The sequence below is a fragment of the Spermophilus citellus genome, assembly GCF_964194105.1.
Source record: "Spermophilus citellus genome assembly, chromosome: 12".
Classification (NCBI taxonomy): domain Eukaryota; kingdom Metazoa; phylum Chordata; class Mammalia; order Rodentia; family Sciuridae; genus Spermophilus; species Spermophilus citellus.
The window spans coordinates 129,141,063-129,158,827 of NC_138198.1; positions in this window are offsets into that span (position 1 = coordinate 129,141,063).

Consider the following 17,765-nt stretch of genomic DNA (forward strand, 5'->3'; position numbering starts at 1 on the left):
GTTCTCCATAGCTACCTGCCATTTAACCCAGTTATAATCCAGTGTATGGTAGTTGTGTCTCCACTGCCTGATTTTGCCCTGCGATGCTGCTCTGGGCTCCCCTCCATCAGCCCAGTTTTATTATGAACTTGCCCCTGCCAAGCCATGACACACACACAGTATAATCAACACTTAACGGATTACAAAATAGTATGCAATAACTTATACACTGTCTTAATGTATTCAAGGTTAAATAATATGCAATAGTATGTACATGACAAAGTAGTGTGTGTGATAATGTAGTGTGTACAACTGTGTAGTGTGTTCAATGATGTGGTGCATGCAGACATGCGATGTACTCTGAATTGTCTCAGATGCTAAGATTAAACAGGGCTCAGGCATGTTAAAAATCTGGTAGCCTGAAAACCATGTGACATGAGGCGACCTGAATGTATGGGGTTGGGGAGGGTCACCACTCCTGCATGAATGTAGAAGCCCCCTTCTTCATACTTTCAGCAGAAAGACGATGGAGCATGGGGGACTGTGAGTAGATGGCAGAGGAACTCCCCGTGCCCGGTGCCCCTCTCTGTGGGCACACTGGCATCCACAATGGTTGTTCTGTTCTGCAGTGAGACAGGAAGCTGTTGTGGTTTAGAAATGAGGCGTCCCCCCTCCCACCCCCTTCTACTTTGATGTCTTGCCTCCCCTTGGGCCTAGAGCTCTGGAGCCCGCCCACCGTAAACTGAAGTTCTGAAATCATGATCTCCATAAACTTTTCCTCCTCTGCATTGTTCTTGTTAGATCTTTTGGTCTCAGCAGCAAAAAAAACCCAAAAAACAACAACAACAACAACAAAAAACTGACTAAAATGGATACTGGGACCGAGAAGTGAGGCTGTTGCTGAGACTAACCTGATCATGTGCTTCGGAAGTTTCTGAAGCTGTTTGGAATTTGTGGGAGGGATTTTGGAAAGTTTAGAGATGCCAGCTGGAAAGACTTAGATTGTCATTAGTGGGGCTTACTGGGCAATTCTGATGGGAGCTCAACAGTATGGAATGCCAATAGGATTTGGACAGTAAGCCCGGGCTCATGAGGCTCCGAGGAGGAGGACTGTATTGGAAACTGAACTCGTGGCCACTTGTGTTACACTTTGACTAAGAAGTTGTCTACATCTTGCCTGTGTCCTGAGACTCTGTGAAGCTGAATTTATAGGTGATGGACTGATTAATCTGGCAGAGGAAATTTTAAGGCAACACAGCCGTTGTGGGTAGCATGGGTATTGCTGACAGTTTTTAGGCAGGATCTTTTTGAGATACTGTTAACATTCAGAGATTCTTCATGTACTTAGGTTTTATCTATCTAACCACCCACCCATGCATCCTCCAAACCATCCACCCATCCACTCATTCATACATCTTCCCACCCAACCCATCTATCTAACCATCCACCCACCCACCTGACCATCCACTCATCCATCCATCTGCCAATTCCTCCTACCTACCACACACTCAATGAGCACTTAGCAAGTGCTAGACATTGTGTTCAGTGGTGAGGACACAGTGGTAAGTAATTTTAAAGGTTACACCTTCCAATCTCGAGGGGCACACCAGCAAACAGGAAACAGTGATAGGCTCCTTGCTGGAGGAGCAGAGCTGGGGTAGGTACGTGATTTGGACATTTAGCACAGACCCAAGCTAGGAGGTTGCTTCCTGCAGTCACATTTCATACACTGAGGTCTGAAGGCCATTAGCAATGAGCAAGACAAGAGTCTATGCAAACCCCAGCAAGTTAGAGAACCTGCGATGAGCTGGAGGAGAGGGAAGAATCGATGGAGCAGTGTTGTGTGTGTCCGGGGGTCAGCTGGGAGATCAGCCTTGGAGAGAGGACAGGGAACATGCTGCCATGTTCATGCTTTTTAGGGACTTTAGGCTTCATCCTGAGGACAAAAGGGTTCCAGGGAAAAGAATGTTTCTGCTTCAGGGCAACCACTCTTACCTCCGGAGGAGTCGGATTAGAGAGGGGTGAACCGGGACATAAGAAGCAGGTTTAGCTGAGTGCAGTGGTGCATACGCAGGAGGCTGAGGCAGGAGGATGGCAATTTTGAAGCTAACATTAGCAACTTAGTGAGGCCCTGACTTAAAGAAATGAAAAGGCTGGGAATATGGCTCAGTGGCAAAAAAAAAAAAAAAAGTTTAGGGCAAACTTGGAACAAATGAAACAAGGCCTTTAAAAATGGTTTTCATGTCATGCGTCCCTAATTCAAACTGTACTAATCTGTTGTGCAAATTTACCAGGGACTATCTGTTTCAGTGGCCTTGTAGGTCTCCCTAAGGGGTCTGTGCCATGCAGGGCTGCTGGGGTGGGGCACCCTGGTTTGCCTTGTGATTGTTTATCGACAGGGCAATTGCCACACTTACTAACTTTAGATCACTGGCAAAGACTGAGGAAGCAGCTCTCAATTTGTCAGAGGTAGCAGCATCCTCAGATTGCTTGGCCGCTCACCTAGAAGGCACGGGCAGTCCCACTGGGGACTGTCACCAAGGTGCTTCCTGCTGTGATACAAGCTGGTATAAGCACAGCAGGTGGGTGGCCACGTCTCCCTTCAGCTCCTGGAGCAAACTGCTACCCGAGGAGCTTGCGTGGAGTGAGGGGACCAGGTGTGTTTGATATCACAGATGCAGACATTTAAAGGTGCTGGAAACATTTAAGCATCATGCCTTCTGACTATCCTAGTGTAACAACGGGAATTTTGTCTTAAACGCATTGCGGTTGGGGACATAGTAAAGCTCTACACTTACAACTTAGAAGGTGTTGGATATGTCCGATACTGTCTCACTTCAGACAGCGTTAGACCAACCTGATGCTCGTGAGTGTGTGCTCCATCCCAAGCTCTGCTTTGTGGTAGTCAGCTCTAACACACCAACCCTGCAGTGCAGCCGGCAGAGTAGAAGGGAGGAAGGAACCAGCTCTCTTAAGGAAGGGAGGAGCTGCCTCGCTGCCGGGGCCAGCAGTCCTACAGGTGAGCCCCCAGGCCAGCAGCATGGCTCGCCTGGAATCACAGTGGAGCGGCAACTGAGGCTCTGCGGACTCAGCCCCAGCCCGCTGGGTCAGACGTGGAGCCAGCACGGGAGCATGAAGAGCTGTCAGGAAGCTCGTGGGGACTCAGTGCTAAGGGCTGTCGTGTGGACACCCTCTGCTGGGCAGGTAGCCACAAGCGAGGGGCCACTGCAGGTCGTGTTGTCTGGGAAGTGAGTCCTGACAGAAGAGGGCCACGAGTCATGCCTCCTTTTTAGGCGCAAGGCTAATAGCTGTCTTGGTGAGGAGCAGGGGTGGAGCGTGACCTGCGGGCAGTGTGACAAGCCACCATTGCCCCTCCTGTGGCTCGTCACTGCTGAGGGCTCAGGGTGAGCTGCAGGTGGAGAACCGCGAGCTGGGAGCCTGCTGGCCACACACTTGGTTGCTACGAGGACGTGGTTGTGCGGCTCGTGGAGGCTGCAGAGAGCGCGGCAGGGGCGCGAGACCTTTGGGAGCCTCAGAGCAGCTCTGACGGTGGCTTGGCCTCCTTGACCTGCAGGTGCACGATCCCCACTGCCCAGGTGCCTTCTGCTCAGGTGAGGAAGCTGGGGCGGGCAGTGGCTTCTGGTGAGGGGCAGTGCCATGGGGCAGAGTCCAGGGGTTCTGAGGCGTTTGTCCCTCCCACCTGGGCTCCCTCAAGCTCTCCTGAACCCCACCTGAAGGCCCATCCCTTCCTGCGTCGTCTCTTTCCAGTAACTGCACTTGGGGCAGCCACCCCCCAAGGACTCTGACTCCCAGACTTCCCGCCCGAGGACCTTGGTTTCCTCTGGACACACAGACACCGTTTAGGTGGTGAAGAGAAAGGCCAGATGGTGGCAGGTACCGTCCACCACAGAAGTTCTGTTCTTGTCTGTCCTGAGAGGACCTTGACACCCGCCCAGAAGAGGATTGGTTCCAGGGGGACAGAGCAAAAATGATAGAGTGACAAAATCTATGGCCTGAGTCACTGACAGGGGTTGAGATCTATAATGAGCCCCAAGGGTGCTGCAACAGATCTTTAGGTTCCAGAGTGGAAATGCTGGGGGGGGGGACACCCCCAGGAAGTGCTGGCAGCACTGTGACAGTGCCAGGTCCCAGGCAGACACCTCCCTATGCTCCTTGTCCCTCCTTAACAGCTGGCAGGGTGGCATCAGGAGATCACCCATCTTCAAAATGCCTGTGTATTTTATAGGAGACAGTTTGATGAAGCGACAACTACTGTTCAGCTTACATTCATTCAGTATTTTTCCTCTTTCTTCAGGGTCCCAAAAGCAAAGAAATGATTTTTTTTTCCAAATTAAAACCTAAGAATGATGTGAAAGAGTAAAGTAAAAATACTTTTGCTTTTATTTATTTGTCCTCATTACTTTTCTCTCAGGAGGATGACAGTATTCCTCAGTCACTTTGGTCTCAGCCACCGTGGACAACAAGCTCACAGGCGACCTCTCTGTACCCACACCAGTTCTAACCCAGCTCTGGGTGGTGACCAGCTGCTTGTGGTTTGGTTGCACTGAGTTTGTAAACATGTCAAGTGAATACACCGTGTCATCAGGTAAACTTCTCAGTTCAGTCATTTTAACATCACACACTCGACCTTTCCTGATTCTTCAGCTAAATGTTTTGACAGATAGGACTCTGTCACTTCCTGGAGTGGCTTTAGGTTTTTAGAAACAACCACATGATTATCAGAAACTGGGTTGTTTCAGTATTTTATTTTTAAGAGAGAGAGAGAGAGTGAGAGAGAGAGAGAGAGAGAGAGAGAGAGAGAGAGAGAGAGAGAGAGATTTTAATATTTATTTATTTACTTTTTTTAGTTCTCGGCGGACACAACATCTTTGTTGGTATGTGGTGCTGAGGATCGAACCCGGGCCGCACCCATGCCAGGCGAGCGCCTTACCGCTTGAGCCACATCCCCAGCCCCAGTATTTTTTCTTTTTATCTCTAGATATTTCTTTAGAAAGAACTCAAGGGGGCGTTGTAAAACCGTGATGTGAAAAGGAAGCCTGTGTGTGTGTGTGTGTGTGTGTGTGTGTGTGTGTGTGTGAAGAGGTTCCATGGGAAGATCCAACTCCCTCCTGTCTGTGCTGGGCTGCAAGTGGAGGGAGTCTATCTGTGCAGGGTGCAGAGGTCCTGGTCAGCTGGCAAAGGCTCTGGGCTGCAGAGACCCGGCTGGCAGCAAGGGATGTTACTGCACGTGGTTTATGTCATTTAGTAATTTACTTTCCTTTTTTAAAATTAAAAATCACAAAATATCTGCTCAATAATCAAACAATGCTTAGTGTGTGTAGTAAAAAGTGAAAGACCCTCCTCCTTTCTGCCCTGTGGGAGTGTGCTCTGAGTCTGCCTACATTTTGCCCTTCCCAGACAAACATAACCACATACATGTGCAAATCTACACGTTCACACGCAGAACATGCACAGGCTATTTGCGGTGTTTCGCAGCCTGGTTTTCACTCCTAACGCACTCCTGCTGTTCCTCCTTGTTAGCACAGGTGAGCGATGGCCAGGATTCCCCGCTGCCCCTCACGTGGGCACTGTTTTCTTTCCACTGGATCGACAAAGTCCCTGGGACAGACCTGTCATGTTGATTCACCCAGGTGAAGACAGGTGTGTAGCTAGTGTTCAGTTCTCTTGGTGTTACAAGGGCAGCACCAGTGAGATTCTTTCACACGGAGCCACTGAAGTGTGACACACTCCTAAAGGCCAGTCTGCTGTGGTCCCTTCCCTCGCTGGACTTCTCATGTGGTGGTTCTAGAAAACTTGGCCCTTTCTGCAAAGGACTCTTGCAGGGGACTGAGTCGTTCTGCGTGTGCCAGCTGCCGCGGTGTGGGGGGAAAGTGGGCCTTGCAGCTCTGTCTCCTTCTTCTCTGTTCTCGGGTGCCAGGGTGTCACCTGCTTGCGTAGACAAGGAAGTGTCTCCTCACGTTTTGATTAATCTCAGGAGTGTTGAGCTCTTCAGTTTCCCCCGATCTTAGCTGCCTCCTCTACATGTCCAGACACCCCTCACAGGCAGGAAGGTGACAGCTCGCCTGTCCCCGGGTTCCATCTTCTCTACCTCAGCACTCTGTGATGGGTGACCAGACGGAGTTCTGATCCCTTTCTTGGCCAGATACTGTTTTTTTTGCCAGCCCTTGTCTAGTAGAAGAATTTTAAAAAGCCTTCCTGTTTTTCTCTAAAAGGGTTTGCATGTGAAGTGTGAGGTGGGTCCTCAGTGCTGCTGGCCCGGCCGGCCTCTCCCCCGCTCCCTGTGTGGCCCCCTGTGTGGCCAGGGTCTGCGCCTGCAGAGGGCAGCAGGACAGTGGTGAGTGGCCTCTCCCAGCATTTACAGGCTTCTCTGTAAGGTTAGTTTCCTCCTTGCTCTTTATTGTCACTTTTACTAGTCGTGTGCTTGGTACCTAGTTTCAGAAACGCAGTATTGAGAGCAGTCTTCAGATGCTAAGGTGACGATCACACTCTGTCTTATTAGATGGCTAGTTAAAATTCCCCACAAAAAATGGTATCAGCTTTCAATTTTACCTGAACAACAGACCCTCCATCGACATCCCCACGCTGCGTATTGAGAGCACCGTTGACTGCCGCAGCGCCCATGGCTGTCCAGACTGCGAGATCTGCCTTCCAGACGCTGCGCCCCACCCTCCCACAGCCGGTGAGCTTCTGTTCCCTACGTTCTCCACAGTCTGGTTCTTTTCTCGTGTGACCAACTCAGTGACGGAAATCGTGTCGTTATTTTCTGTGTGGAAGCAGGCAAAGCAACGCTGGGCAAGGCGGTCACGAGGCAGATCCTTGCCTCATTTCTGATGCCAAGGGGGGACGTCCCTGGGGTCTCTCTGGGCAGTATTGGGCGGACCCTGGCCTAGATACACTTTTTATCATGGAAGGAATAGAAGGGTATTTTAAGATCAGAAATGAGGATTTGTTTTTACATTTTTTTACCTCACTCATCCTATTATCTTTATTGCTGTAACAAATTGGATTAAACTATTTCTTATTCTTAAGCCATTATTGGATTATTGTAATAAGCCAACTTACTAATCAGTATTTCTTTGCCAGAATTGTTGAATGCATTCTGTCTGTCTGTAATGCTGGACTTCCTTTTACATTATTTAAGATTTATATCAACTTTATGTAGAGATGCAAGTGCACTTTTGAACACTGTCTGTCAGGCATTGATTACAGAACAGGACTTTGATTGAGATGCTGCAAATGCTGCTTTGCTTTATTGGAAAGACCAAGATGAACCAACTTCCTCCATCCAGTCTCTCAGATGGTGAAGAGCCAGGCTGGACCGACCCAGATGTCCATCTGAGCCCCTGAGGTGGAGTGCCAAGGTGAGGTCACTAGGAGGACCCAGCTCACCTGTCACTACACGTGAAATCTTTCTCTGCAGCGTGTCTCCACCAATGGCTTGCCATTGTGCTGTGGCAGAAGTCTGCTTTCTGTGAGCTTCTGCTGGGCCTGGTCTTTCTGTTAAGAGAAGCAGGTGCCTACATCCTCAGGTGCAGCCTGCATCTTGCTTATTCTGCACGGCCATGGTGCCGCTTTCAAGAACCCTAGCCCTTTAACATGCTCAGCGGGTCTCACAGCGTGAGGCCCAAATGCTGCACCACTGTCTTTGGAGACTCTTTGAGTCTTAGCCTTGATCAGCAACCTGGCTGGGTGCACTGGCCAGTGGAGGAGGCCGGTCCTGCCTTGGTCACACGGTCTGCCTCTTTCTTGTCTCAGGATTCTCCAGTTCTCTAGGTGGGTCTTAAAGTGGGCCCCGAGTGGTTCCCTTCAACCTGCACCTGTGCTCTTCCCCAGCGCTGCTGGACGGCTCTCCTGTCATCTGCTTGGTGATTTTGTCACCACTGCTGTCCCTTTTGAGGACTGCTTTGAGTTACATGTGGAATGACATCTCTGTTTCTTTGCTGTCTGTTTTGATTGCTTTTTCTGTTTCCTGTTACCCTTTTCTTTATTATTCTTGGATATTTGATTTTTCTGGACTGTTTGATACTCAACAGGAGTGTCAGTTTCTTAAACTCATTACACAGTTTTTTCTCCTTTCTCAAGCTCAGGCAGAGACTTGTGTGGCCAGTGGAGTGCTCTTGGTGCCCCTTCCCCGTCCACGTGGGTGACTACATCTCCTTCCAAGCACATTCCCATGGCTCCACGTCACTTCCACTCAAGCCCTGGGTTCCCTCAGGGTTTCCCAAGGTGACTGACTGAGAAGCACAGTTTTCTAAACCTGACTCTTGTGTCGTTCGTACTCTGAATTTATTAAGATTTTGGTGGTTAAGATCCCAGTTTGCTTCTCTACCAATTTATCTCAGAGCCCACCTGTCCAAAGCATCCGCCTCGTTCTGATTTGTCTTGGCTTCCGTTTCTTCTCAGATTTGACGTTGGTTCTGCTGCACTTGGATGTATAAGGATGCTTAGCGGGTGGAAGCCTGGGTGGGGTGTCTTTTGTCAAGTTCCACTCAGCTCTTGGGCAGTGGGAATATCTATCCACATTTCTAGCAGTTCTGCCTGCTTCTTTACGTGAGGAGGTTGGGGTTTGAGGATACTCTCCAACACCACCTTCCTTTTTATAATGTATCAATTTTTGAAGTGCTTCATGAAATGCTTAGGTTCTTCTTCGTTTATTTCATTCCCTTCAAGTTTCTGACATCAATCCAACTCCAGTCTTCCTCCCTGAGGCTGTTGAAAGCTTTCGAGGCTGTAAGTGAAATGCACATTCCCCCATACTTTAGAATATTAGCTCTTTGCTAAAAGCACAGTCGTGAACATCAAAATTCATCATATTACCTGTCGGTCTCCATTATTATCCTGGAATTAGTTCTGAACTAAAGATGCTCTGATGGCTGCCATTATCTGTGACTTGCTAAGACCTTTGAAGGGGAGGCAAAGGAGGAGGATTTATAGAGCATGTGTAGACAAACCATGGCGAGAAACTAAGTCACACGGTGTAAACTTAGGGCTCAAAATCCCTCAGAGTTACTGAAATCTGACTTTGCTGAAATAGTTGTTTTGGATTATCAATGAGTCATTTCTGTTTAACCTGAAAAAATCACCCCAAATTTGAATATTGAACTATAATGGTAAACTTTTTCAGGAATGGTAAGAGAAGAAGTGATTTATTGGCATATAATAATATGTTTTGAAAATTTGTTTGAGTTTCTAAAGCAAAAACAACTTTCTCCCTTCCTGTTTTTAGTTTTACTAAGTACAAGTTTGCACACATTTAATGTGTCCATCTCAGAGAGCGTGGACTTGTGCATACTCCTCTGACCCACCACCACCACTGCGGCCCTGAACATGACCTCTTCTCCTCAGAGTTATTGGTGTTCTTCTGTGTCATGTTGTGGGTGTGTTTGTCAAGAGCACTTACCAGGCACTCCATTCCCTTTTCATCTTTGCGCTACACAGTACCACATCGTCAGCTCTGGGGCATGATTCACTGGTCTGTGTAACAGAAGCATTTCACCCACCAAGGGAGAGTCCTGCTGCCTGGTCCGGCCCCTGGTGATGCCATTCTGCTCTCTGCTTCTATAACTATTATTGACACTTGCAATCACACAGTGACTGGCTTATTTCATTTAGCATCATGTGCTCTTCGATTCTTGCATGTTGTCACACATGGGGTTCCCTTATTTTTTAAGGCTGAGTACTATTCCCTTGTGTGCACATTTCTTGTCCATTCATAGATTTAAATTACGCATAGTGAAATAGCTTCTATTAAGTAGACCTGTTGGAATCACAGTATTACTTATGTTAATCGATGCACACTATGAGAGATGTGAGTCAAGCTGGTGCCTGGCCAGTGGCAGCACAGACCAGAGCCCCAGCCTCCTGCACCGCCAGGTGCAGAGCAGAGCAGAGCTGGAGCTGCTGTCGAATATGGCATCCTGGCGCCTGTGGATCTCGGGATTTGGGACATAGGTACAGAAAACGAGGGAAGGGACGGTTGTCCAGTGGCTTTGGGTTCTCAGGCCAGCTCACCTCAGCATTCACCTTGATCTTCCCATATTCTCTCAGGGAAGTTTCTGGCCCACGGTTATTGAACAGGTCCCCTTCAACAGGCAGCAGTGCAGCGTGACCAGCCTACGGTGGGTCTCCCATTCCTGCGCTTGCAGCCCGCACGGGGCCATCTGTGTGCAGTCTCCTTCCACAGGGGAGTAACGTGTGCACACCCAGCAAAACCAAGGCCGGCTGCAGAGTGGGTGCTGTGTACAGTCTTGTACCCTGGACCACCTGGGCTGTGCACCAATTTCATCGTCTAAACGGGGCTGACCTGCCTGCCTTCTCCTTCGGCCTCTTGCAATCCCTGGCTCTTTCTTCTGATAAGATGGTGCCTGTCTAGGGAATAGAAATTCACTTTAATATAAATTTAGGTAAATAAATTTGGGCTGTTGGTAAGTTGAAACTTAATGAGAGGTAAAACTCAGAATCTTGAGTTTAACTTAGTTATAGCAATTTGATGGTGTTTGTACTAATGGTGTTAGAGCCACAGCGTTGATTGTGTCGTCATGTGGAGAGGTGGGACGTGATGAAGGCAGGTGTCTTAGAATAATAGAATTGAGGACGTTGTGAACACAGCAAAGACTGGCATGCTGGGCGACACAGCCATTCACAAACAGAACTGGTGCAGAACTTAGAAACGGCCGTGTCTTAGTCATCTCTCTTTGCTGTGACCAAAAGCCCTGACAGAACAACACAGAGGAGGGAAGGTTGATTTGGCTCACAGGTTCAGAGATCTCAGTCTGTAGATGGCGGACTCCATTGCTCAGGCAGAACATCATGGCAGAGGGAATGGAGGAGGAAAGCAGCTCAAATCAACCAGGGAGCAGAGAGAGCTGCTCCCAGGACAAAATGTAAGCCCCAGAGCAGCCCCGGGACTGCCCTCCTCCTGTCCCACGCTCCCTCCTACACTCACTCCAGTTGATCCCGCGTCTGTTAATCCCGTGGTTAGGTCACCCCTCTCTACTCTAACCGGTTAGCCTCTGAGGCTCGGCACTATCTCACAGGTGAACCTCGGCCACCCCTCAGGTCAGCAGTCTATGCCAGGCATTTCTTTACTGTTCTGAATGACTCCGCACGGGGTCTACTTTCTATTTCTGATTTGCCGGAGGCACACCTGATGTGTGAGGGAGGAGGCTGAGGAGCAAGACCCAGCCGTAAGCGGCTGCCTGGAGCCACCCAGCCACGGAGAACAGCTTCCCTCAGCCCTGGCACCTCCTGGGCACGGCTGTTGGCAGAGGACCTCGGGGGCGAGCACTGGGCACAGTGGTTCCCCGCAGGAGCCCCGTCCTTGGGGACGTAGGGACCTTGTGGGTCCAGCCTGGCCACGCCCCTTAGGCCAGCATCTCCTTGGCTCCTGTCTGCCTGCAGCTCCTGGCCGCTCCCTGACCTCACCCTTCCACGGAGGCCCAAGTGGAATTCCTTAGCAATACCACAGACGGGAACGATTTTCCTTGACCAGAGAGCCACCATGAAGCCCCCAAGTCAGACTTCCTGCTCGAGACCCATTTCCTCACGGTCCTGGGACTCATAATCCTCTACATCTGCTGTTGCTTTAGGAATAAGACCTACATGTCTCCCTGGGCAGTGTGAGAGCTGGCCGGCAGGATGACCGGCATGAGGTGTGGGACACGTACCCGAAGACTGCACCTTTCTGTGGGGAGCCCTGGGGGGTCTGAGACCTGGAGTCTTTCTGTGGGGAGCCCTGGGGGGTCTGAGACCTGGAGCCTTCTTCTGTGGTGCTGTCACTTATGTCACTGACCACAGCTACCCTTTCACATTTGGCAGAAGCACTGGAGGAGGTACCTCAGGGCACAGAGCACCAGGGTCCATGGGAGGCAGTGTCTGTCCCTTGGAGCCATGTCTCTCGTGGGAGCAGCCCTGTCCCCTGTGGCTGCCTTCCGCCCCATCTACCTGCTGGGACCCTTGGTGAAGTGGATTCCGTTGTCCTGCATGGAGCAGGGGGTTTGCTCCAGGGCCAGCGTTCTCCTAAGAGCAGGCCTGAGTCTTCATCTGGCAGCCTTTGGCCCAGCTGCCGAGGGGCAGGAAAACCCGCACTCTCTAGGGCCCCCTTGGAAGCCAGGTCAGGCTGGACAGGTTCCCTCTGCCTAGGCACACAGACATAAAGTGAGGCATGCAGGAAACGGTGGGGCCTCTTCTCCACGTTGACACCGGACACCACCTGCCACCTTCCCTGGGGCAGCTGGGCAGGAGGGGATGCGTGGGTCCTGGAGGACTGACTCGCTCTCCTGCAGGGTATGCAGTGTGAAGACCTGTTGGGGACAGAGAGAGAACAGGATGCAGTGGTTAAGTCCCCCCAGCTCCGTTGACCAATAATGTTCTAAAAATTAAAATACAGTTATTGATTTTAATTCTTTATTTTATACATTACTTTCTTTTTGTTTTTGAACTCAGGGGCACTTGGCCACTGAGCCACATCCCCAGCCCTATTTTGTATTTTATTTATAAATGTATTTAAAGAAGCAAGGCTCCCAGCACAGTAACTTGCTTTTGCTGAGGCTGGCTTTGAACTCACAGTCCTCCTGTCTCAGCCTCCAGAGCCACTGCGCTTGGCTGTATTACACATTACTTTCCGTAAGTAAACTATTTGCTTTCTCTAAATTACCTATTAGCATCATAGAATCTGAGCATTGTATCATTTATGTACTTTCAAACATTTGTTGAATGTAATGAGAGACAGAGGACAAGTTCAAGGAGATTCACCTCCAGGATGGTCACTCTTGGTTTTCAGGTGAGGGGATGAAGGCTCATGGTGGATAAGCACTGGCAGGTGACCCTGAGCCTCAGTGTGAAGCTGACCCCATCCCCACCACTTCTCTCAGCCAATAAGGAGATGCTAAGGGACAGAGCAGTCTGGACACTCAAAGGGTGTGTCCCTTATCTCTGCCCCTTGTGACATGTCAGTTGTGATGACTACTTAGAGGTGGGACTGAGCCAGGAGGGACTGTCTGGCAGCCACGATTCCTGGGAAGGGTCATAGTGAGCTGTCAGGCTGAGAAGTGGGGAGAATGCAGGCCAGCGGGGGAAACTGTCCTCGTGCTCTTCCTAACAGGAAAGATGATGGTCACAGGCCAGTTACTTCAGTGCAGAGCTTAGCAATGGAATAAAGGGGTTAGGGAGTACATTTACAAAGATGATTGGAGAGATGAAGTCAATAACACCTTTTAAATACTGGAATTTAAAGTGGCATTAAATAAAAAAATAAAGGAGTCAAACAAGTTCAGGAAGAATAAGTTCACATACTACAGATAAAAATCTCAATTATGTAAGTGGGAGATAGGCCATTTCTTCAGCTTAATTAGCCAGAAGACAGGTCTGCGCTGCAGGAGACGACTTGCTGCGTGGTGGGCGGGCGATGTGCTGGAGTGAGCTATGCCCCTCACCACCCCTGTTTATCTGCAGTTGAGATGAGGAAGTCATTCACTGTGGTGCTGACAACTGTTCAGGTCATCACCGGGACGTTCTGCCTGACTTGATGACATTAATGAGGATCATGGCGAAAGGAGACCACATTATTTAGGGATGTCATGCTTTCTGCCTCTCAGAGACTTCTGTTACAAGACACAACCTCCTTAAGAAGCAAGCTCCAGGCCCCCTCTTGCAGCTGGCTCCCAGCACAGCAACTTGCATGCTATAAGGGGTGTGTAAATGCAGTTTTCAGCGACCACGGGGGGCCCTTGAAGATACGCTGATCCGTAGAGTTATGATGTATCAGCTTTTCTGTGTGCTTATCACACACACCAAGTAAGACATATTTGTTCAGAAAAAGCCGCACAGAATAATCCTTTCTTATAAATTTCCCACATTTCATTCCTAAAAGAACCAACTGTTCGGTGACTTAAATATAACTTCTGTGGACGGATGGATGGAGTGAAGTCCCGTGTTAGGGAACAGGATGAGGTGGCTGAGTCACCTGGAGCTGCAGGCTGGAGAGACGCTGTGGGATCCCATCGCTCTGCGTGTCCCAGTAAGTCAGGGGCTGCTTCTCTAGACTGTTTTCTGGATGTGCACAGAATAGAATTTCTGTTTGTTCCCACAGCTTAACCTCACAAAAATTGCTGGTGCACTCAAGTGCTGGGTGTTTCAGAGCTTGCTCCTCTGCCCAAGGTGCCATCCTTCAAGGATCCAAGCTATCTATCAGGGCCACGGTCCCATTCCTTGTCTTGGTTGAACCCCAAACTTGTTCCTGCAATGGCAATGAGCTCAGTCAGTGCTCACGTGTGCAGTTCTGCTTTCCAGGCATTTCTCAGCCATGGCTGCAGGGTCCACCCAAATGCCAAAAGGAGAGATGTCATCACTTCTAGCTGCAGCAGGGGCAGTCCATAGGCAAGTGTCCACTTCCTCTACTGCACCTGGGTCACCATGCAGGAGGCCTCCTGCTCTGTGTGCAGCCATGAATGGGAAGTAGGCCAGAGCCTGAGCTACAGCACAAGGAGACCCCCAGCAGGACAAGGAGTGCCCCCAGCAGGACAAGGAGAGACGGAACACCCCGGGGGACTGAAGAGCAAGCCTGTCCTGTTCAGCCTGTAGGTTCTGGGATTGTTCTTCTGTTGCAGCAAAACCAGAAGGGAATGACTGTGGCCCATTCTGGCCCCCAGAGGACCATGGAGAGCCACGTGGTGAAGGCAGGTTGCATTAACTCCTACCAAGAGTGGAGAAGTACCTGGAGCAACCAAATGCCCTACCCAAGGACAACTTCAGAAAACTCGGTGGCCAGAAGGGACAGGCATCTCTGCAAATTGTGTCCCATTTCTTCTCTGTGTGGCTTCTAGAGTGTGAGTTTGCTTTTGTGTGTCCTGAGGCCTGTCACGTAGAGGCACTGACTTTAAAATGTCCTGAGTTGATGGTGCCAAGGGGCAAATGTTCAAAGCAAATAAACATATTTTATAGGAATATATTCTTTTTTAAAAAAAAAACTTATTTATTATTGATTTGCTTTGTACTAGGCATTGAAACCATGTGTGCTTTACCACTGAGCTATGCCCCAAGTCCTTTTTTAAAACATTTTTTTTTAAATTTTGAGACAGAGTCTTTCCAAATTGCTAAGTTGCCCAGACTGGCCTTGAACTTGCAATCAATCCTCTTGCCTCTTGATCCCAAGTTACTGGGACTATAGGTATGGCCACCACTCCTGACTGTAGACATGTTCTCTTAAGTCAGGCCTCAAAAAATCCACACAGATACATTCTGGCTAAACAGAAATCTAAAGGGCAAAATTTAAAAGACAAAACCAAAAATTATAAATAAGACACAAGAACAGGATTGAGCACAGAAGAGAAAGCACAATTAGGCTCCAAGGAGTTGGGGCATGAGAATCTGAGGATATGAAGAGGCACATTCAAAGTGTGTGAATAAGTGGGAGAGGTAAACGGAAAAGTTAAGTGAGAAGGAGGAACTTCAAATAGACCTGGCACAGTGGAAGAGAGGCCCCTGTTAGATTTCAAAAACAACAGCGAATTGGAGGGTGCACAGCTGGAGAAATATCAGTAAATTGGCACAGATAAAGAGATGAGCAGGGGGCTGGGGATGTGGCTCAAGCGGTAGCGCGCTCGCCTGGCATGCGTGCGGCCCGGGTTCGATCCTCAGCATCACATACAAACAAAGATGTTGTGTCCGCCAAAAACTAAAAAATAAATATTAAAATTCTCTCTCTCTCTCTCTCTCTCTCTCTCTCTCTCTCTCTCCCTCCCTCCCTCCCTCCCTCTCTCTCTCTAAAAAAAAAAGAGATGAGCAGTGTAGCAAGGGATTAAGAGGCTCAGAGAAGAGAGTGACATGTCTGTCAGAGTCAGGAGAGGAGAGTATCGGAAAAGGGGAACTCAATATGCAGAGACAAGAACTGAAAAGTTTCCAGAATTGATGAAAAATATCCTCGCTTCAGAAGCTTAAAAAGGTGCGGGGGGGGGGGATAGAAAGTGAAAATCATCATAAATTTTGAAGTGAAATTATAAAACACAAGTGAATAAAGAGAAGATATTAAAAACACAAAAAACACAAAAGTCAGGGCTAGGGTTGTGGCTCAGCTGTAGAGCACTCGCCTAGCACATGTGAGGCCCTAGATTCGATCCTCAACACCACATAAAAATAAATAAAGTAAATAAATTTATGTGCTGTTTTGAAGAGTTTGCTGGACGTAGGAAGTATACAAAAGACATCAAATACAATGCAAGAAATAATGATGTGTCTAGGATAAAAACAAATTACCTGTTGTAGGAAAAACCAGAACAAAACATTGATCATAATGTAACTACATGAAGTGAAACCTGAAAGCCCCAATCCACCCTCGGGTACCATTTAAGAGCATGTGTGGGCCACAAATGTGGAAGACGGTGACTGGTGGACAGCACATCTGGTTATGTGGGATGGTGGTTGGGTGGAGACTGTGAGTGGGGAATATAAAAGTGATTTGCAAGACTTTCCATAAGTTTCAGTTTTTAAGCTGGTCCGTGAGTTCATCATTCCATGAGTTGCTATCATTCCATCGTATGTGTTCCTTGTTGGAATAGTTCATAATAATAAAAATGCTTTCCCTCAAGTCACATTACATGTAGCTTTTCATGCAGCAGCGCCATCCAACGCAGCAGGCAACATGAGAATCTTAGCGTGTACCTGAGAAAGGAAGGCAATGTTGGCGGGCAACACAACAGCCCAAGGAAGCGCCCTCTCAGGTCAGCTGAGAGAGTCCTTGGGTTCAGTAGGACACTCACAGATGCAAGTTTCCCATGCTCAATTTTGTCCTCTGCAAAAAATGTGTGAATGGTATAATTTTCCTTGCAAAGGAATCCCTTGTTTGGGTGGAGAGAATATAGGTGGAGTAAAGAATAGATGTTTAATGAACTGCTCTAACATCTTTGTGGAACGAGGCAGAGGGCAGCCAGTGAGGCAGAAATGAGATGGTACTTACTTCCAAACACCTGCAGCCAAAGACGTTCCTGCCTCATCTTTGTGTACACTTTTCTCACAGCACTTGTTGGTTCCAAACCCAAATCTCATGTCTCCTGCCTAGGGAGCCTCTCCAGGAATGCTGTGCCCTGCAAGTCTCTGTAGGACCCATTCTCTCCAGCCCTGTGTCAAGCACACAATGGACACTCATTCTGTTTGGAGAACACTGGAAACCCCCCTGTTTGAAAGGAAACCTAGATAAATCATATAAACACTGTACCTAGTGAATCAATTTTAGCTTTCTCCTTGGGAGCTACCAAGAGTACAAAGAAGAATCATGCTAGCTACCCCTCCCGTCCTTAAACAGCTCAATTTCTCATTGGTGTAGGCACATTTCACAGCAGTGGCTCCATACTAAACACCATATGTCACTTCACAAATACTTCACCTGTCAATACTTCTATATATGTCACTCAAATGGGCACTGTAAAGTGTACACAGCACACCCTCTCCTTTTTAATTTTTTAAAATTTGTTCTAATTAGTTACACATGACAGTAGAATGCATTTTGACACACTATAAATAAGTGGGGTATAACTTCTCCTTCTTCTGATTGTCCATGATGTGGAAACACGCCTGTGGTGGAGTCGAATATACACATAGACTCCGCTCTAATCTCATACTCGTTTATGAAGATCTCAGGCCATTCGTGTTTTACAAAATTTCACGTAGCGGTGGCAAATCTCGATTTCCTGGGGTGCATTCCCGGGGCGCAAGCGCTCTCCTCACAGAGAAAGGAGTGGTACTGACCCTCCGCCCGCGCAGCCCACGCCTCC